Source organism: Delphinus delphis, chromosome 12, assembly GCF_949987515.2.
Source record: "Delphinus delphis chromosome 12, mDelDel1.2, whole genome shotgun sequence".
Taxonomy (NCBI): domain Eukaryota; kingdom Metazoa; phylum Chordata; class Mammalia; order Artiodactyla; family Delphinidae; genus Delphinus; species Delphinus delphis.
Genome location: NC_082694.2, coordinates 56,065,037 through 56,086,981, shown reverse-complemented (window position 1 = coordinate 56,086,981; position 21,945 = coordinate 56,065,037). Strand labels below are relative to the sequence as shown.

At 38.6% G+C, this 21,945-nt stretch overlaps 1 non-coding gene across 1 annotated transcript; it reads right to left on the bottom strand.

The window, feature by feature from the left end:
* Nucleotides 1-18,117: 18,117 nt before the first annotated feature.
* Nucleotides 18,118-18,221, bottom strand: LOC132435686 (U6 spliceosomal RNA). Its single transcript, XR_009521629.1, has one exon. It is a non-coding gene; the product is annotated as a U6 spliceosomal RNA (small nuclear RNA).
* Nucleotides 18,222-21,945: the final 3,724 nt, after the last annotated feature.

Below are 21,945 nucleotides of genomic sequence, written 5' to 3'. Positions count from 1 at the left end.
TTTTCTTGTCACCAAAACAATTTGCATGATATATAAGGGTTATCTTTTCTTGGAAAACCGGCCCATAAAAATGTTGAGGCCTAGGAGCCTTTGTATGAGTTGTGAGGGGAGCCGGCAGTTTTGATTACCTATTCAGTTTTATTGTTATTGTCTATACAGGTTTTCATATTTGTGGGTTCATTTTAGTAACCTGTATTTTCTGGGAAGTTATCCATTCACCTAAGTTTTCACATTTCTTGGCACAGAATCGGTGATAGTATTCTTTCCATCGGTCGTGTCTGAGTGCAGGGAAGGGGAACCACGGGTTCAACACAACAAACCAGCTGCTTACGAAATTGTTGAAAGGGCTGGAGGAGTGAGCTCTGGGTGGGGCCCCCAGAAATGACTCCCAGGAGAGTCTAGAACTGACCCTCCAGAGGAACTGCCAACTATGCCGACATCAGGAAGGTGGGGAGCCAGAGGCTGCCATGGCAACAGGTGAATTCAGGTACACACAGCAATGGCTGCAACCCAGAATCAGGAAGCCATGACTGACTCCAGCGTCCGCCAGGGTGGCTACACCTACTGACACCTTCAAAGCTGGATCCCGGACTGCGAGTCTCCACACCCTTGTCTGGCAGCCAAAGAAGTGAGTCAAAGGGATCATGGCCACTGCTTCTCTTCTGCCAACCAAATCTCACACAAGGGCAGCTACTGGCCAAATCTAATTCTCATCTAGAAAGCTCGTTGAAATATTGTTTTCAGCTTTGCAGCCTCTGTAGTCAGGAAGACACACTCGAAGCAGGTGGAAATAACTGCTAACTGCCAATCAACTCTATCTAATCCATCTCGTGATTTTTAAAAAATCTCTATGTGCAGTTATGGGCACTCTGTTAGCCGAAGGTCGTTTATCCCTGCTTCCTCTCTCTCTCTTTTCTCAGTTGGTTTGCTAGATATCTGCCTATTTTGTCTTTTTAAAAAAATCCTGCTTTCGGTTTTATTGATCCTCTTTTGTTTGTTTTGTTCCATCAATTCGTGCTTTCATCTTTATCCTTCTGTCCCTTCTGCATTCATTGGGTTTAGTCTCTAGCCTTTTTGTTCTCTAGCCTTAAGTTGAACCCTAAATATTATGCTTTCAATCTTCCTTTTTTCCTACTAAATGCACTGTTTTATCTGCATCCCTCAGTGTTTGAGATTTTGTGTATTGTACAGGGTTTGTTGTCAGTGTTTTCCCTGAATTTCTCATTTGTCTTTTGACTGATTTGCTTACTATGGGGGCTTCTTTCTTTTCTTCCTCCCCCTTCTTTTTTTTCCTACTCAGAACTTTGTGGTCAAAGCTGGAAAGACTTTCTTCATTTCAGTTATGAAGGAATTCTCCTATGTTTCCTTCTACTTTTATGGTTTTATGTTGTACATTTATCTTTAATCGTTAACTATTTAGAGTTTTTCTGGTGTACGCTTTGTGGTAGGGATTCAACTTTTTTGTCTATATGGTAATCTTTTTTCCCGTTGATTTGGGATAGTCCTTTAACATATATAAACATTTTCTTACGTATTTTAATCCTCTAAAACTTTTTATTCAGTTTCATTGCTTTGTCTGTATTCATTCATCAATACTCTGATTTCATTTTTGAGAGTTTGTGTGTTTTCAGATCTGGAAGGGCTATTTCCCATTCACTGACCTACTTTTTCAGTTTTCCACACTGTTCTTATTTCCATATGAATCACAGCATCACCATTTCCAGTCGTAAATAAGAGCATTTGTATTGTCCTGCATCACTTTTATAAATTAAGTGCAATGTTGAGCCTTCTGATCCAAGAACATGGAATGTTTTCCATTCATTCAGGTCTCCTATGGTGTCCCTCAGCGGTATTTTAAAGTTTTCTTCATAAGGATCTTAGACACTTCTTATTAGGTGGATTCTTAGGTATTTGTGCTTGATACAGTTAATTGGCACTTGACATTCATTGCCACCTAACTCTCTGTTCCCCTCTCAACTGCTGGGACTGAAAGGCAAAAATAAAAAGAACAACAACAACAAAAAAACACATTTCCCAGACTGTGACAGCTGGAGTTCTGGATATAACTAGCTTTGACAAATCACAGGTGTACATACAAGAGCAGGAAGGTGGAGACCCTGTGGTGGCTGGACGTAAGGCTGGACTGACACGAGTGTTTCCAGTCCCTGGACTTGATATTCCCGTATCTCATCACCACCTGTAAGGACATGAGGAAATTGTGGTGGCAGAAGCAGCAACAGCTTCCTGACTTCTGAATTACGGCTATGACGATTTGACTTTGAGATCGTTAATCCCCTGACAGCCCTCAACTTCATATATCTTTTCAAATTTTATCTAATAAACACTCATATAGCACATACCATCTGCCAGAACCTGGTATACGCAAATTTTTAAAATTATATCTGTGATTACTTACACTACTTCCAGCCCTGGCAATGATTTTGGAAGCTCCTAATTCCTTGTATTCCTTTGTGCTTTGAAATATTTGGGAGTGGTTTTGGTTTCCTGAATGGAACCCTGATTCAGTATTTTATCTTTTGTGTGACTATTGAATAATAAGGTCTTCTTCTGGAATTATATCTTCTGTTTGTGTTTGTAAACACAAAGATCTATCAATTCTTTAGATAGCTACGTTTAAATCTCCCATTATGATTGTAAATTAGGCGAATTCTATTAGGTTTGCTTTAAATATTTTAATATTCTTTTGTAAGGTGTAAAATATATGGTTCTTATAATTTCTTGGTAGATTGTTTCTTTCAATAGCACAAAATAACCTTTGCGCACTTTAATTCCTTTGGTCTGATATTATTATTATATTTGTTACATATAATATTATATTGTTATATGCCAACTTTCTTTAGCCTACTAATTGAGGGGTTTTGCCTTTTTTTTTTTTTTTGAAGAAAGCAAAACATTCATATCGTTCAAAATTTAATAGGTTATCCAGTGATGTCTTCCATCCATGGAAGCTACCAGTTACCCAGTTCTCTCCCTCAGTGGAATCTGGAATGTCTTTTTCCATTCCTTTATTTTTAACCTTTCCATATCAAGTTTTTTAGAAGTATTTCTTAAAAACAGTATGTAGCTGGATTTTTCAAAATCCAAAAAAAGAATCTCTGCTTTTAATAGAGGAATTTAACCTTATCATATTAATTATGATTACTGATATATTGGGGTGTATATTTGCCATCTTGTTTTTATTCTATTTACTACACTTTTTCTTTGTTTTTCTCTCTCTCTCCTGCTGTCTATTGAACTGATAAAATTTTTATTCCACTTTTCTTCTTCTAGTGATTAAGAAGCTATATTCCATTTCTATTCTTCCAGTGAAGAATTGCTTGCCTTTAAACACACACACACAAACCTGTTGCTATAATAATAATTATTCCATTCAAAGTTCGCCAACATGGTTTACCAATTTCTTTTTTTTCTCCTTTACTTCTGGGATGATGCCCTTCCTTTTTCTGATTCATTTTTATTCCTGCTGAAGCATAGTTTTTAGCTGTCCTTCCAGTGAGGGTCTGTGAATTCTTCCAGTCTTGGTAGTAAGTTCTCTCAGCCTTTTCATGTCTTAAAAGATCTCTATTTTACACACACTATTGATAGGTTAGCTGAGTATAGAATTCTACATCCAAATTATTTTCCCTCAGTACTTTGAAGGTGTCATTTCATTGTCTTTCAGCAACTATTTGTGCTAAGAAGAAGCATACTGTTATTCTGATTGTCATTCCTTTCCAGATAATCTATTCTTTCCCTCTGGTAGCTTTTAAGATGACTCTTTACTCCTAATATTCTGTAGTTTAACTGCAATGTTCTAAGTGTAGTTCGTTTACTTTTTTTTTTCTTTTGTTTTGTTCTTCTTTATATTTTAGTAATCTGTCTCAGCATTCAGTAAGTGTTTTCAATCTGATAACTTGAGTCCTCCTTAAATCTTGAAAAATTCTCACCTGTTTTGTCTTCAAATATTGCCTCTTTGTCATTCTATCTAGTCTCTCCTTCTGGAACTTAAAGAGGTTTTCTCAGTTCCATTTTCTATTTTACTAATTCTCCTTTGAATGTGTCCAGTCTAGTAGTTTTTCATTTTGATGGCTATATTTTTTACATATATCTGTTCTTGTCTCATTGCCTCTAGATCTTACTCCACTGAATTATCCCTCTGTTATATCTAAGCATTTTAAAATATACTTATTTTAAAATCTTTTGAATTGGCCTATTATTTCTATTTCCTGATAGAAATTCTCCCATTTCTTGGAATTGTTGATTCTCTTCCATAGGGTTGGACCACAAGTGCTTTGTAATTTATGTTTGAGAGCTCATCTTGGGAATTTTATCCTGCTGTGCCCCTTCCTGTCAACTGGTTTCTCTGGTGCTATGATCTAGCCTAAGCAGTTACAGAGATCCGAGCTAGACCTCGCATTAGGGCTCAGGGCTTTTGCCCCATTTGGATAGTGTGATTCCAGACCCTTCACCAGCTCAGTGAGGTCTCACATGTACAGATGCCTTCAGTTTCTCCCACGGCCACAGACAAATGTCATATTTCTAGTTACAAACCTAAGGTAATTGTATTATTGCTCCCAAATATTCACTGCCCCTCCCTATAGGAGGATTATATTTTCTCACCCCAATAATGTCAGGCTGGGTCAAGTGACTAGCTTTGTCAGTAAAAATGTGGATTAAAATGAAGTGTGACTGGGCTTCCCTGGTGACGCAGTGGTTGAGAGTCCGCCTGCCGATGCAGGGGACACAGGTTCGTGCCCCGGTCCGGGAAGATCCCACATGCTGCCGAGTGGCTGGGCCCATGAGCCATGGCCACTGAGCCTGCACGTCTGGAGCCTGTGCTCCGCAACAGGAGAGGCCACAGCAGTGAGAGAGAGGCCCGCGTACCGCAAAAAAAAAAAAAAAATGAAGTGTGACACTTCTGAGTAGACCCTCTAAGGGTCTGAGTGCTTTCACCATCTTCTCTTTGTCCTCTGACTCAAGAATAGCAACATCCCAGGCAGGGACCATGCCTTCATCCTGGATCCTGAAATGAAGAGGTTATGGCATAGAATCGTAGCCAACCTGTGAAAAGCATGCAACATGAGCAAAAAACAAGCCTTTGTAGTGGTAAGAAATTAAGATTTGGGGGGTGTTGGTTATCACTGCATAACTTAGTCCAAGGTGACGGATACAGACTTCAAGTTGTCAAGTATAACCACATTTTAAAAATATGTTGTATCACATTTTAAATAACTTCTAAGTGTTTAGAGTAGATGCAAAAATTACATAGTCACTGTGCTTTTCTTTTTTATCACAGTAAAATACACATAAAATTTACCATTTGAACCATTTTTTAAGTGTACAATTCAGTGGCATTAAGTACATTCAAAATGTTGTACAGTCATCGCCACTATTTATTTCCAGAACTTTTTTCATCATTCCAAACAGAAACATATCTATACCCATTAAACAATAATTCCCCATTCTTCCACCCCCAGCTCCTGGTAACCTCTGCTCTATTTTCTGTCTCTATGAATTTGTGTATTCCAGGTACCTCACATAAGTGGAACCATACAATACGTGTCCTTTTGCAACTGGCTTACTTCAATTAGTATAATGTTTTCAAGGTTCATCTATGTTGTAGCATATATCAGAATTTCATTCCTTTTTAAGCCTCAGTAATATTCCATTTGTGTGCGTCTCTCTGTGTGTATCCATTTGTGTGCGTCTCTCTGTGTGTATATACCCCACATTTTGTTTATCCATTTATCTGCTGATGGACATTTGAGTTGTGGCCATCTTTATGGCTATTGTCACTGTGTTTTTTGATCTAGTAGCAGCCAAAAACATGCTATAATAGAAAAAAGCCTGAAATATTACACCAAAGCCACTATCACGTGGTGCCTGTTGGGTTCAATATGGAATAGAGAAAACCTTTACTCTTCATTTTTTATATTCCAAAATTATTTAGTTACAATAATTTTTATGCAATTTAAAAAACTAATAAGGGTTTTTAAAAATAAATAGTTCCTTTTGATCAGAAGGGGGATTCACAAGAAACCTAACGAATCACTGCAAATGTGTTTTTAAAAATTATTAGTACAAGCTTAGGGTGGTTCCACTAGTCGGTCAGCCGCAGAACATCCATACATGAAGAAGCGCATTGATTAAAAATTAAAATCACACTGCTGGAAACCGTATATCACTAGATGAGACTCTTGCACATAATACTATCACTTTTTTCCTCGTATTCTTCCGGATCAGATTTTATGGCTCATAATGATTAATGATTATTAGTAATAACAGTCCCTTTCGAACAAAGCTGAAGCTTATTATAGTACCACACTCCCCAGAGTCTAAATGTGATTAAGAATATACTCAGTTCCAGCTGCATCATTTGTAGTAAAATGCCACCTGTGTGGAACTGCCCTTTGCATTTTAACTGAAAATGCTACTGTGGTTTCCGCTGTTCAAACTGTGTTAACATTGCTCCTGACAGGCCCACAGGACATTCTCATGTGCTGTAATTTCCCAGGTGATTAGAATAAAGTTCAAATGGTGCTTCCTGATATCTTGGAAAAGGTTAGGCTCAGGGAAATGGAAACTTTGAATCAAAGGTTTGCTGAATCAGAGTTGGAAAGCCTGGGCTTAATGCCCAACTACTTCCATCTTCTACTCAATGCAAGTTACACTTTCAGCCCTTTGACTAGCAGGAAGATCTCCCATTTAGTTCACGTGCTGGGCTTGTTGGAGGCAGCTGCAATAGAATAAATAACTACTCACAACTAACCAACGATGGCACTGAAAAGACCAGACAGCAATCATGTGCTTCGGGGCTAAATCCCAGAAGTGATTTCAAAACCAGCTCAACTCCTAAGAGCTCAGGCTGCTGGTCAGTAGTAACTGGAGATCCCTTCACTACCGTGGGGCAATCTGTATAAAATGAGGATTTAGGCTGAGAAGACCTAGGATTAAATTTCAGCTGAGCCACCTAGGGCTCCGAGTTGCTGAATCCAATGACTACTTTTCAGTTCTCCACTCACCTGATTGTTGGGGGTCATTTAACATCCCCACCTCCCTGCTGGGCCCCTCAACGTCCTTTCTTCCTCTTGCCCCATTTGTCAGTCTCCAGGAGCAGAATCCAGGTTACTTCCTGTATTCCCATCAAAAGCTACTCACTCTTGCCCTGCGCCTCTCGTCTTTGCTACTGGGTCCTCTCTCATCACCTCCTCCCTGCCTGGATGATGAGCACAATAGTTTCCTAATTGGTCCTACTGTTCCCAGTCTCTCTCCACCCTTGACTTACCTGAAAGAGCGATCCTCCCCCCCCCCCCCCCGCCCCGCTGCACTTGTGGGATTTTAGTTCCCCTGTCCAGGGACTAAACCCGGGCGCTCAGCAGTGAGAGCTCAGAGTCCTAACCACTGGACCACCAGGGAATTCCCAGCGATTCTCCTTAAGGACAAACCTTGCCATGCCATTCCCCTGACTTACATCCTTCAATGGCTCTGTGCCTATAGGGTAAAGCTCACCTCCTTGGCTGGCACATAAAGCCTTTCCTAACCTGGCCTCTACCCACCCAACTGCACCCCTCACACACTTCTCTGTGCGCTAGCTGACCGAGTGAAATGGCCAGAACAAGCCACGTTCTCTTGCTTTGGTGCGTTCTAAACCCTCTAAGTGTTGCAAATCCTTAAGGGCCTGTCTTCCTGAACTGAATTTAAGAATCACTCCTCCAAAAAAAAAAAAGAATCACCCCTCCAGGAAACCTTCCTAGACTCCTGAGCTGAATGAGGTGACCATCCTCCAGGATCCACAGCAGCTATTTCATAACCTTGATCCTATCCCCAGACCTCTTTAATGTTTTATTACTGGTCACTTTCCCCGCTGGGAGCTCCTCAAGGCTGGGGTACGTCTTCTACATGTGTGTCTAGAGCAGAGTGCAGAGAGAAACGAGGCAAAAAGAAGAAAATAAAGCCAAGAAATGACAATAATTTGTTACATTGATAGGGAACCATGTGCTTATGTCTTCTCTTCCAGTTTCCTATGTGTTCTAGTATGTGGATTATACTATTTTTATACATTTTTAAAAAATCAGGTCATTTTTAAGATGTGTCCAATCTCTCCTACAGAGCTCCAATAAGAGATCCTGCTGCCTAAGTAAAGTTTGTCTTTCCTCAGATCCCTCTGGCTCAAGACCTCAAGCTCCACAAATTCTTCAGAACTGAGCAAAGCAGAAACACTTACTTCAACATTTTCAGCAGACAGAAGGACCACCCACACACATATAAATTCCTTGGCCTTGAAAAGGTTAAATTGCCCTAATAGCAGAGTGCCATAACCCATTTTTGGCCAAAAATTCATCACACCCTCACTGTATTCACAGCCTAACACAAATGAAGAGGTACATTCACAGACCCTGCCTAAGATGTAAAGAGGATGGAGATGATGGAACTTCTGAGTGATATATCCACCAACTTGTCAACTTGAGACATCAATGAAAGATAGGGAAGGAAGAAAAAAAAAAAACTCTGAAAATTCTTCTGAAACATTGTCTTCTCAGACAGATATCTAAGCTTTCAACCATACACACTGGCTTGTAATTCTTTTAAATTTGTGAGGAATAAGCCAACCATATAATGTTCAGTCTGACATTTGCTATTATTTTCCCTTAGAAGAAAACAAAAACCTGATTAGTTCCAAAAATAAAACATAAAGGCTCAGTTGAGAAGCAAACCCTGTGGCTTAGAAATCATCACTCTGATTAACAACACATAAGTGTTACCTGATGAATGGATTCTTATCTCAGATGCAATTATCAACAAATTTTTCGTGATCCCCACTGTTTTTATAGTTTATGTCCAGCTCTTGAAGCAGTAACTTTAATAGCAATAAAGCAAAAGAAACCTCACCTCAGCACTCAGGCTGACTAGACTGTTTCCCCTCTCAGTCAACAGAGACCATGGAATGATGTGTTCAAACCAGGCTCAAGAGCTGTCCAGGAAGGTACCTATTTCTCTACCCTCAGAAGTCCTTGCATCTGGCTCCCGGAGGGGTAAACTTCACAATTAAGCCCATTGCTAGAGCCTGCTGAGAAAATCAGGACAAGCAGGGCCTCCGCCCTCAGGAAATCCTGGCCTGAGTCTTGGCTGGCCTCCATCCTGGGGATGACTCCACCAAGCTGTTGGCGATACCAGAGCAAAGTGCTTCTGCCAGTGGGGCTAGAGCATCACCCAAGTCAAAGGGGCCACTGGAGTACAAGAAGGTCAAATCTGGACTCCCTTTTCTCCTGGAAGTTGTGGGTGTGGGGTGTGGGCAGGGATCGCACAGAGGAGAGAGACATGGGGTAAGAGGGGAGTTGGAGAGGGTCATGTGGCCTTTTCACTAGGAAAACTGAAAGGGTCTGGCAGGCATCTGTATCACTGGGAACATACTCTAAACAAGTATGGCATTTAGAAGGTTCAATGTCCAAGACTTTTTATTCAACTCAACACATATTACGTGCCTACAGGTACCCATCATCATCGACTGGAAACTTACCTCACATAATTACTTATGTTCTTACCACAGAGAAGAGTAGTTAAAAGGGAGAAAGAGAGAATGTGAAAGCAGGTCAGAAGAAGATCAAATGATCGATTCACAGCCTCACGACCATGAGAGGCACCATCACAGCCAGGAGACACCTTTTGTGCTTCATCCACTATTGGTCTATTGCAAAGTGAAGTTTAGGTTCAAAACAAAAGGAAATAAGTCTACCAAGAATGAATTACACTAATCAGTGAAGTCAACACACCAGGCAGGAACATGTATTTAGTATCAGCTGTAGGTGGTTCTCAGAGTCAAAATTTATTAACTATTCAAATGGTCAAGCTGTACAGATTTTTTTCAGATGTACATACAACATATGTATATCATAACAAAGTTATTTTTAAATAAAATATTTCCTTAGGGACTAAAGGAACCACTAATTAATTAAATATTTGAAGCACGTTTATAGGTACTACTAAAGATTTGACATAAATATGTAAGTCATATAGCCGAATCAGAAAAGCTATGACCCATGATTGCATACTTTACTAATCCCATATTAAAGTAGAAAACAAAATTATGCCACATAAATTGAGCTGATTTTAAGAATCTTTTTATTAGAAGATAAAAGTGATGTCCATTTAAACCAACATTCCTAAAAGAGCTTCTAAACAATAAAATTATTATTACCTTAAATCCCAAACTATGATACAATCTTTACTATCCAAATTACCCTCTCTATTGGCTGGTCCCTCTATGATAAAGGCAATGGCCATTAACGATGACAATTAGCAGTAGTTATGTATACACAGCAGAAGTATAGACCATACGGTACAACTGACATACACATTTTTGAATCACTACTCCTACTGAGAATAGGGTCAATGAAAATAATGATTAAAACCAACGGGCATTTTATCTGTTCAGTCATTTGCTATCTTTAGGAGTAAACGCCACACAACACTCATATTACTTTTTCCATAAAATCTTTACATGTCCAAGATACTTTTTAATCCAGGTTCAGATTATTAACAATGAAAAGATATCCGCCTTCTTTCCTACCTCCATGGACTTAATCAGGCCTGCATTCACCAGGCGCACAGAAATATTAGTAACTGGAAAGACGATTTGACTGTAGACTGTTTGCAAAACAGGAGTGCTCTATTTTAAGGCAAGTATCTTTATCACATACATACATAACAATTTATTCATTGGTGAACTTTATCATATGACAGTACAAAATTCAACAGAAAAACTGAGGTATAACTTTACTTAACATAAATACAATTGTCAGAAAGTGTAAGGACATTCTCAAAGTGCTTAACATATTTCACCAAAAACTAAATAGAGAACTCTTCTCAAAGTTCTTATATGGCCAGAAATACCCAAGATTCTGAATTCTAGAAAAAATACTAGAAATTAAATACTCTAAAATCTTTGCAATAAGGCTCTCCACATAAGGCTACCTTTGATATAAGGCTACTTCAAACTTGGTCTGAAAATAGCAAAAATGTGCACCAAAATTCAAGCTATTCTTAACTAAAGAGAGAGGACTTGGTTTCATGAGGGATAGTGAGGTGATGAGCTTACTGAGCAAAATTAAATTTAGGAAAAAGCAAATTTTTAAAATACATCAAATAAAAAGTTTTCCTATCATTTTTTTAACATAAAGCTAAACTATTGTGATATAAAAATGACTGAATGTGGGCTTCCCTGGTGGCGCAGTGGTTGAGAATCTGCCTGCCAATGCAGGGGACACAGGTTCGAGCCCTGGTCTGGGAAGATCCCACATGCCGCGGAGCAACTAGGCCCGTGAGCCACAACTACTGAGCCTGCGCGTCTGGAGCCTGTGCTCCACAACAAGAGAGGCTGCGATAGTGAGAGGCCCGCGCACCGCAATGAAGAGTGGCCCCCCGCTTGCCGCAACTAGAGAAAGCCCTCGCACAGAAACAAGACCCAACACAGCCAAATATAAATAAATAAATAAATAAATAAGCAAGTTAAAAAAAAAAAAAAAGACTGAATGCGTAAGGTACTTTTTAGGGCAAAACAGACACCCCTTTACATAATAATTTAAATGGAATATAATCCATAACTTGGTATATATAATATATTTTTAAAAATCTACATTCTATGACCTTTACAAAAGTAGATCTATTCTTTACTTTCAAGTTAGAAACAGTGTAACCGTTTATCTTTGGATATTTCCAGTCAATGGCTGTATAAAATGAGAGATAATACAAATCTGTCATAGGCCATTCAGTGCATTTACATGTAAGCCATCAGTTTGGGGCCCTAAAAGAGAAAAAATGATTAATACTACATAAAGTGGAAAAAATATACCCCAGATTTCTGCTCTAGTCCAAAAACTTAGTCTTACAGTCCAAAAACTTAAAGTATTTTTAATTATTGAATAGTTTGATGCAATGACATTCAGTGAAAAATCTGATTACTAACTGTATTCACATTAAAATGTTTTCCTTAAAATGCAAATTGACAGTATTCATTATGCTTAAATACAAAGGTAAACTAATGACAAGGTAAAATTTTTTTTTAAGTTTGACAATGACAGCATTCATTTCCTCTAAGTCCCGATGATATTAACAAGAAAAAATATTCTAATTATTTTCACCGAATACTTTAATCAAATACTCTAGAAAAATACTGTTCTAAAGGAAGTTCAGCAGGAATTGCTTATTACATTTCCATATTAGATCAACATAAGAAAAACAAAATGGGGTTCAAAAAAATTAGACCATGTAACTGAATAAATAATAACAATAATGACAAATAATATCCCGAATTTGGAAAATTTAAGAGCAAAACATTTTGGTAACCTCATCCTTGATGGCATATGAACAAAAGGAATTTAAGATTGTGGATGGGAAAATGGAAGTTTCCATCAAAAGAGGAATACACAGAGTAACCAGAAAGATTCACAACCACTGAATTCCACTTCCACAGTGATGTCAGGCATCACCTGGTTGTGAAGCCTCCTGTCAATTCCTACAGGAACAGGCACAAAGCACCCTCAAGTTTTCGATTCTTTGCAAAACTGTCCTGACATTGGTTAACAGCAGAGGGTGGGAGGAAAGGAGTGGTAAGTGTAAGTACCAAGTTAAGCGCTCCTTTGTTGGAAGGGATCTAGAAACCTGCTTATTTAGTAGTTAACCCAACATACCACTGACTTCAAACACTTGCAGCACCTCTAGAGACAGCCACAAACCAGCCACTGCTTCTTTTTTTTTTCAGTCCCACCCCCAACTCAGCCCACTGCTCCCTGCTCTCCTAACACCTCAACCAGCCACAGCTTCTGTCCACAGGACCATTCACTCTTGTACCTGTGGCTAATCACAACCGCACCTGGAGCTCTGGCTGAGCTTTCTCCTTTGAGCACACCAGACAAGGCCAATCACTAAGTGCCTGCTACTGCCTGCTCATCACATCCAATCAGCAAAACCATAAACGTGGTGGCCCAGGGAGTGGTTCTGTACAGCGGCTCTGCGGACCATATCATGGTTCTTCCTATAGCTGCCCTGCCCACAGCAACATCTCCACCTCAAAAAGACTGCTGTCCCCAAGCTTGGAAGACCACTCTCCAACCTGTGTGATGGTAAGGCTAAGCTAATACTACTCTGGAATTTGAACAGGGAAAAGAGAATAGATTCAACCAGTGGAAATCAACAAGCAGAGAAGATACTGGAAGAGGTGCAGAGATGCCACACTGCTGAGAGTGATGCCAACCCTGAGAGGCAGGAGGAGAGACATCAGAACTGCCAGACTTGGTCAGGCAGCTGCTGCTGCATCTTTACAATTAATACCTACTACCTTGGTGCCCTGCGTGCTTCCCTGTATATACTGCTAGTTATACTTTTTTTTTTCTCTTAGCAAATTTTGTTTCTTGGGATGACCAACTAGGGTCAGAGATTTATTTTCAGAATACTTAATAAAAGTACTAAGCAAAAATAAAAGAATTATGAAACATCAGTACATTATTTCTTAAGAAAAAGTTGTCATAATTTACATTGCTCTATAAATTTTAGGAATTGTGGCTATTATTCAAGCATTCGATGACTAGTAATTGGAAATCCTATTATTTCTAAGAACAGTTGTTAAGAATAGTACTGAATACATTTGTAGGAAAGTACACCTCTTTGAAACCTTTTTTCCCCAAACATCTTTAATAAACATGTAACATTACAGATGTAGCATGCCCAAAATCTAGGATCATAACTCCACTAGGTTTGATATTTGCATTTCCATTGAAAATTATTAATATTCACCCAGCACATTCTTGAGATTTATTAAAAATGTAGCCATTAACCAAAGGCCCTTGGGGCATATGTACAAAATTAGAGAACTGTAGTATTCAGTCAAATACTACATTAGCAATATTACTCATGAAAAAAAATGCCAGTGGAGCTCTGTCCATTAAAAGATAGTCAGACTTAGGCTTCCCTGGTGGCGCAGTGGTTGAGAGTCCGCCTGCCGATGCAGGGGACACGGGTTCATGCCCCGGTCCGGGAAGATCCCACATGCCGCGGAGCGGCTGGGCCCGTGAGCCATGGCCGCTGAGCCTGCGCGTCCGGAGCCTGTGCTCCGCAATGGAAGAGGCCACAACAAGTGAGAGGACCGCGTACAGAAAAAAAAAGAAAAAAGAAAATTATTTCCTGACACAGATAGTACAAGAACTCAACTCACAAGAAAATCTGCCCATCTCTTCATTAAAACACATTGTTAGAATCCAACACCCTTTCATGATAAAAACACTCAACAAACTAGGTATACAAGTTCCTCAACCTGATCGCAGGCATCTACGAAAAACCCACAGTTAACATTATACTTAATAGCGGAAGACTAGAAGTTTTCCCTCTAAGATCAGGAATAAGAAAAGGATGTCCATTCTCACAACTCCTATTTGACATTGTACTAGAAGTTCTAGCCAAGGTAATTAGGCAAGAGACGAAAGAAAAGGAAGTAAAAAGTAAAACTATCTCTCTTTGCAGATGACATTATCTTATATATAGAAAACAATTTAAAAATTCCTCAAAAATCGATTAGAACTAACAAACAAGTTCGGCAAGGTTATAGGATACAAGATCAATATACAAAAATCAGTTGTATTTCTATACACTAGCAATGAACACTCTGAAAAAGAAATTAAGAACACAATTCCACTTATTAACATCAAAAAGAATAAACACTTAAGAGTAAATTAAATCAAAGAAGCACAAGACTTGTACACTGAAAGCTATAAAACATTGGAAGAAATTAAAGAAGACTTAAATAAATGGAAAGACATCCTGTGTCCATGGATCGGAAGACTTAGTATTGTCAAGATGCAAAAACTCCCCTAATTGATCTACAGATTCAATGCAATCTCTATCAAAATTCCAACTGCCTTTTTTGCAGAAATGGACAAGCTGATCCTAAAATTCATATGGAAATGCAAGAAACCCAGATAGCCAAAACAGTCTTGTAAAAGAAGAGGAACTCATATTTCCTGATCTCTAAACTTACTATAAAGCTACAGTCTTCTATGTGGTTTTGGCATAAGAGTACACATGTAGATCAATGGAAAAGAACTGAGAATCCAGATAAACCCACAAATCTATGGTCATCCAGTTTTTGACAAGTATGCCAATACCACTCAATGGTGGGAAGAATGGTCTTTTCCACAAATGATACAGGGACAACTGTATATCCACCTCCCAAAGAATGAAGTTGGACCCCTACCTCACACCATATATAAAAAATTAACTCAAAATGGATCAGAGACCTGAAAGTAAGAGCTAATACAATAAAAATTTTAGAAGGAAACAGAAGAGTAAATCTTCATTACCTTGAGTTCTTTAAGATACAATACTGAAAGCACAAAAAACAAGAGAAAAAATAAATTGGACTACATCAAAAGTTAAAACTTGTATGCTGCAAATGACATCATTAAGAAAATGAAAAGACAACCCCTTCATCTGAGAGAAAATATTTCCAAATCATATATCTGATAAAGTTCAGTATCCATAATATATAAAGAACTCTTAAAATTCAACAATTAAAAAAATCCATTTTTTAAAACTGGTCAAAGGATTTGAATAGACCTTTCTCCCTAGAGGGTATATAAATAATCAATAAGCACATGAAAAGATGCTCAACATCATCAGTCATTAGGAAAATGCAAATCAAAATCACAGTGAGATATTAACTCACACCGACCAGGATGCTATTATTTAAAAAAAAAAAAAAAGGACAAGGAATAATTGTTGGGGAGGATGTGAAGAGATTGGAACCTTTATATATTGCCAGTGGGAATGCTAAATGGTTCATCTGCTTTGAAAAATAGTATGACAGTTCCTCAAAAAGTTAAACATGGTGTTACCATATGACCAGGAATTTCATTCCTAGGTATATACCCGAGAAAATGAAAAACCTATGTTCACACAAAAACTTGTACATGAATGTTCATAACAGCATTGTTCACAACAGTCAAAAAGTAAAAATAACACATATGTCCATCAAAAGAGAAATAGATAAACAAAATGTGGTACATCCATACAATAGAATATTATTCAGCAATAAAAAGAATGAAGTATTGATCCATGCTACAATACAGATGAACCTTGAAAAATTATGCTAAGTGAAAGAAGATGGACACAAGGGCCACATGTTTCCATTTACACAAAATGTCCAGAATAGGCAAATCCCTAGAGACAGAAAGGAGATTAATGGTTGTCAGGAGATGGGTAAGGGAGGAATGAGGAGTTACTGCAAATGAGTATGGGGTACATGAAAATGTTCTAGAATTAGCACATTTAGTGGTGATGGTTACATAGCTCTGCGAGTATACTAAAACCCACAGATTTATATACTTTAAAATGATACATTTCATGGTATGTGAATTATATCTCAATTTGTAAAAAATACATAAATATACTGTTAAGACCACCTCATATTTATTTAGTTCCACTTTTTAACTCCCCTAACTAGCCTTCCAAAATCACCTAAAGCTTATCAACAAAACCACAATGCTTACAATTGATCCATCAATTTAGTCAAATATCTAGTTACTACTTCTCACTCCCCTCCCTAGCCACTCACTTGCCTCTTGGCATGGTGAAGACATGTTTAACCTCACTTGTGTGGTTTTAAACAGAATAAGATGTGAATTACTAAACTGAGAAAGGGAAAGGCAGAAAAGATTTAGAAGAGGCAATAAAAAGAAGGTATCCACCCTTTCATCCCCACCCACCCCTTAGAAAACTTTTGAGGGGATCAGGAAATCACATCCAAAAGCTAATAAAAATTAGCTGATAACAATTCTCATTAAGTTAAATGTTCTAATTCCTCAAATCTTATTTCACACATAGCAGCTTTTCCATAATTTGATATGAGTCTGATCCCCATGCAAGTATGTTCTTCACAAGAGACCTCATTCTTACATACATGAAAAGTAAAATCTAAAAAACATATAGTTCAGGGGACAATAACACAACAGAAGGATGACTCACAGGTTAAAAGGATTCCCTAACCGAATTCCTATACACATCCATTATGGTGTATATGAAATATGATGAAATTTACAAAAAAAAATTTCATACTAATGTTTGGAAACCTATTTATTACAAAAAGGGGATGCACCTAATTATTTCTTGCATGCTACAATGCTCCTATCTCTGCCATGCACTGCAGCACAGAAAAGTGCATAAATAAAAACTGTATTTAATAAAAAGACACAAACATACAGATGCTCGATCACTTTCCGACCTTTTTACACTGAGTGACTGGAAGAGCTAATTAAAGGTGATTTCCCTTATGTAAGCCAAAGCTCTCAAGAAGGGGACGATGACCCATTATTCTAATTTTAAAACTATACTATACTTATATAATTTGTATTATTATTATTTTTTTAAAAAAACCTTCCAATGGTAAAGATTATCGAATGAATAAAAATACAGGTAAGAAAAAAATACAGGTAAGAAGTTAGGCAGTTTATCTCAAAACAAAAAAAATCTAAACTTTCCACTTCTGTTCAATGAACAAAAATAAACAGCCTTTCACATGGACCTGAAAGCTAAGCCTTATATTGATTTCATAATTTTGCATTTTACTTCCAAATGTTTCATATGAAAGAGTGGCTATGGCTAAAAAAATGAGGAAAAAAAAAATATGCACAGCTATGGCCACACACACAATTCTCTTGTATCAGAGTCGAGGATTTAAACTCAAATACTGCTCTCCACTAAGGAAGTAAAATTCTCCTGCCCTCTGCATTGTAGAGAAGGAAAGCATGCAATTCCGTTGGGGCTCCAAGATCAAGTTTGTAACATACAGTTAAAAAGCAATATGTTAAGTTGAATAAATCCCTGTATTTTATTTTATTTTTTAAAATATGGAACGCTTCGGGGCTTCCCAGGTGGCGCAGTGGTTGAGAGTCCTCCTGCCGTTGCAGGGGACACGGGTTCGTGCCCCGGTCCGGGAAGATCCCACATGCCACGGAGCGGCTGGGCCCGTGAGCCATGGCCGCTGAGCCTGCGCGTCCGGAGCCTGTGCTCCGCAACGGGAGAGGCCACAACAGTGAGAGGCCCGCATACCGCGAAAAAAAAATAATAATAAAATAAAATATGGAACTCTTCATGAATTTACGTGTCATCCTCGCGCAGTGGCCATGCTAATCTCTGTATTGCTCCAATTTTAGTATATGTGCTGCTGAAGCGAGCAAAAATCCCTGTATTTTAATACAGCAAAACACCTGTCATTACTAACACTTCTTTTCTCTAATGGAAAAAAAAAAAACATTTTATAACATTAAACACTACAAATGGCCTCCACTCTGTCATGTGCAGTATTATAGAATTATTTCAAAACAATTAAAGTAATTGAAGTGTAGGAGGGGAAAACCTACCAAGTACAAAGTCATGGTAAATTTTAGTTTTAGTTTCAATACAACATTGCATAAATTAAGTAAAAGCACTACCCCAGACATAAATGATATAGCATTACTTAGTCCTGGTAGGTGAACTCCAAATAATATATACTCCCTCTGGCTTTCATCCACTAAGTGTATATTGGTATAGTGTTGATAGTTCAAAATATAAATCAAAGGATGTTCATCAAAGCTACATAAAATTAATTTGTTCAAACTATAGCATAAATGCAGATTATCCAATTCAATTCCGTAACAAATAATAAACTCACAATTGAGCTACACCAACAGTCAAAAGTTTAAGTGCTTATTGGGAATGTCTGGGAGAATTGGAAAAATCTGAAAGTTTAGGCATAAGTGTGGAATTGCTAAAAGAAAAATAAAAGTTAATGACAGAATGGGACAATATAATCGTGCTTGTGGATGACATTTCACAAGTCTATGGAAAGCTCAACAGCATGGGGCAGCAAATTTATTAGTTTACTTTTCAGGAGCAGAACTGATATGCCCAGTCCTCCAAGTACAGATGGGTCTGGAAAGGCAGGAAGCAAAACACCATATGAAAGCATGCTGAACAAACAGAGAAGTGTATGAAACCTTCCCTGACCAAAATGGAATTTTTCCAGAACATTCCATTAAAGTTTCAACCCATGTTACTTCCTCTTCAGTTATGACATTTCTCAGCCTGGCCCTTCTAAATAATGCAATGATAAACTATGAAATAACTGCACTTATTTGCATGTATGTGAATGAATGCACAACCGTGAAGTTTTGCAATTTAAAAACTCTATTGAAGGGCTTCCCTGGTGGCGCAGTGGTTAAGAATCCGCCTGCCAATGCAGGAGACATGGGTTCAAGCCCTGGTCCGGGAAGATCCCACATGCTGCAGAGCAACTAAGCCCGTGCGCCACAACTACTGAGCCTGCGTTCTAGGGCCCGCGAGCCACAACTACTGAGTCCATGTGCTACGACTACTGAAGCCCACGCACCTAGAGCCCGTGCTCCACAACAAGAGAAGCCACTGCAATGAGAAGCCCGCACACCGCAACAAAGAGTAGTTCCCCGCTCGCCGCAACTAGAGAAAGCCTGTGCGCAGCAACAAAGACCCAATGCAGCCAAAAATAAAATAAATTAATTAAAAAAAAACTCTATTGAAAATCTGAGTTCCCTATACACTGGTCCCAAGTCCTCCTTCCTGACATCTAGAGCATTTAAAGCAACATCTGATTTATTTTATTTTATTTTTTGCGGTACGCGGGCCTCTCCCGTTGCGGAGCACAGGCTCCGGACGCGCAGGCTCAGCGGTCATGGCTCACGGGCCCAGCCGCTCCGCGGCATGTGGGATCTTCCCGGACCAGGGCACGAACCCGTGTGTCCCCTGCATCGGCAGGCGGACTCTCAACCACTGTGCCACCAGGGAAGCCCCTGATTTTTATATGACCTATAAAAAGGGGCCCCAAAGTCCCAAAGAAAATATTTTTAAGAGAAATCCTTCGTGCCTTCTGAAGTTACCAAAAAAAAAAAAGTATGTCCAAAGAGTACTGAATCAAAAGTCTGAAAACCAGGTTTCTGAGGTGTGCCCTGACACTAGGGTGACCAAGTGTCCAGTCCACCTGAGACTAAGGAATTTCCCAGGATGCGGGTACGTTTAGTGCTAAAACCAAGAAAGTTCCAGGCAAACCAGGGTAAGCTGGTCTCCCTACGGGTGACGACGGCTAAATCACAACCCAGTGGGAGCACAGCGGCCTGTGCTAACATTTAGATGGGATAAAGGACATAGGAAGGGCAAGGTGAACCAGAAGGTCTCCAGGGCCCTTTAGTTGTAATTTACTATGACCCTATGACATATTTATACCACATTTGATTGGAATGTATATTTCATACCATAAGTGAATGTACTTTTATGTAGGGTCAGAGGGTGCTGGAAATATTTTGTGAAGCTATGCGTTAAATTTGGAGTTATATATGCTTAATAGCAAAACAGAGCTAGGAGTTTTCAGTTTTTTATTTTTCATTTCTATAGTAAAGAGGAAAAATAAGCTGCTTCTAGAAAATATCAAGCCAACAGAGAAAATTCTTCCAATACCAACATCCAACTTAATCCCATCTCTCCTCCTCCCAGATCACTGGAGACCTAGGACATCTGGACAAAAGTTTAAAAACAGGAAATATTATTTTGACTTACTGCCACCATGAAAGAATACATTTCCACATTTTTAAGAAAGTAAGAATTTAGAAACGTGTGCTTACAAGTAACTACAAAACCCAGGAGAAAAGCAAATGCGACTGTAGCAACCAGCAATAACAAAAGAGTCATAAAGAGCCTGTGCTCTGCAACAAGTGAAGCGCACTGCTATGAAGAGTAGTCCCTGCTCACTCCAACTAGACAAAGCCTGCACGCAGCAACGAAGACCCAATGCAGCCAAAAATAAATTAATTAAATAAATAAAAGATAAAGAAGACCTTGAATTGTTAGAGTATATTTACTTTCAAATATGTTTCCTAATTTTGGACCTTTAATTCTGAAAAATCCCACTTAAGAGGATACAAAACAAGTCATATATTAATAAGATCAAGTCACACAAGCTCACGGGCGGTACAATGAGAACAAACATTCGGGATTCCTCTTTCCTCCTTGGGCATTCTAATTTAAGATACCTGACTTACTGAGACTAATATAGGTCCTAATGAAAGCATTTCTGCCATGAAGACTGAGTTATGAGAAATTTCTAGAAGTACAACTATGAAAGAAGTGTTACTCAATTATTATTTTTTAAGGCAGTAACTCAGGGAAAGCTATAAGAAAATGCCTCTGTTCCTAAAAAACTACAACATCCATGATATATATTTTTTTCACTCATGAATGAACTATTCTATCAGGTCTCATCATCATCCTTACTACACGGGTGGCTGAACTGACATTAGCATTTATCTAACATGCTCCTTTATGAGAACTGGTCTTACGAAAACTTTGGCATCACCAACAAGAGATTTCTTACTAGTTACTTAAGGGCAGCCTCAAAGTCTGCTTGTGTATTTACATGTGTGACTCTACACATACCCATACAGGTATACAGTTCTCCTTGCCTCTTCAAAAAGCAGTTTCTCTTCCCAAATCAGTCAACAGTTTGTGCCCAAGTCTATGTCTACCACCTATGCTGTGGGGACATGAAGGTGTGTGTGAGAGAGAGGATCCCAGCCCTCAAGATAGTTATACTTTACTTGGGGAGATAAGACATACATTCTCATGAAGAGTTCTCAGTGCCAGAAAAATTGCTGGCTGTCTTATTCTTGTTAGTAATGTGGGGGTGCTATCACCTGCCTGTTATTTGCATAAATCACAAAGCCTTAATCAAAATAGGTAAGAAAAAATAAATCCATGCTACTTATTTCAAATATATTAAAATACAATAAATAACAGAGCTTATTTTGAGTATGTAATAAGTAACATACCAGTGTGCAATAGTAGGCAAGATGGGGCGACAGTCTTAATGGCCAAAATATCACTTAAATTCAGGAA